Raw genomic sequence first — 914 nt, 5'->3', positions numbered from 1 at the left:
TGCCTCCGAAAATTATAGACCGAGGCCTCGAGGCGGCTGCCCCAGGCCCTGTCACCCCCTCCCGCCCCCCATCAATCCCCCTGCACAATGGGGCCGCCGATGACTGATGTCCGCGAAAACGACTTGCGGGGAAGTGGCGCTGACAAACGCCCATTAAAGGCGGCGCATAATGAAGGGGCCGCGGAGCGCGGCGGAGGGGTCTGGGCGCGGGCGCGCGTGGGGGACCTCGGCTGGTGTGTGCGCCGGGCGATTCCTGCAGGAGCCGGGGCGCTGAGCTCAGCCTCCCCAGGCGAGCGGCGGATGCTGCGGGACCGCCGGGCCGAGGTGCTTTATCGTGTGTCGCTCCCGGTCGGTCTGGCAGACCCGCTGGCACGCGAGCGTCAGATTTGCGCCCTTCGGATGGGCTGGAGGGTCCTGACCTGGCAGTGTCCACAGAGGGTCTGGGAATCGGGAAGTGGGCACAGATCAGAACCCCTGGGGCAGGTTGAGCAAGACGGGAGAGGAAAAGCAGGGAGAAAGAACAGGAGAGACGCGAGAATATATGCAAGAAAGATGCAGGAAGAGAGAAGGAAAGACAGGCAGAGACTCCGAGGCAACAGAAGCACGGCGGTCCGGTGGCTGCACAGAAGGAGGAGGAGAGCAGAAACACCCCAGGGGCAGGGCGGTACCCACCTGGTGGTCTGGAGACAATGGTGTACATGCCTGAGGGTGGCAAGTGGGGACAGCATGCACCTCGGGGTGCCCTTAGGGAGAGGGGCTCCAGGTGGTGCTGGGAAACCATCCCCATTCCCCTGGCTTGCTTCCTTGGCCTCTCAGCCCGGAGGTCCCTGACCAGCAGCCCCCAGGATATGGGTGAGCAGGCTCCAGCAAGAGAACTCTAATGGGTTGGGGTCTAGGGCTCCACCCAGGCTTCA

This window comes from Chinchilla lanigera, unplaced genomic scaffold (genome assembly GCF_000276665.1).
Source record: "Chinchilla lanigera isolate Chin_1 unplaced genomic scaffold, ChiLan1.0 scaffold00021, whole genome shotgun sequence".
Lineage (NCBI taxonomy): Eukaryota > Metazoa > Chordata > Mammalia > Rodentia > Chinchillidae > Chinchilla > Chinchilla lanigera.
This window is presented reverse-complemented; position numbering follows the sequence as displayed.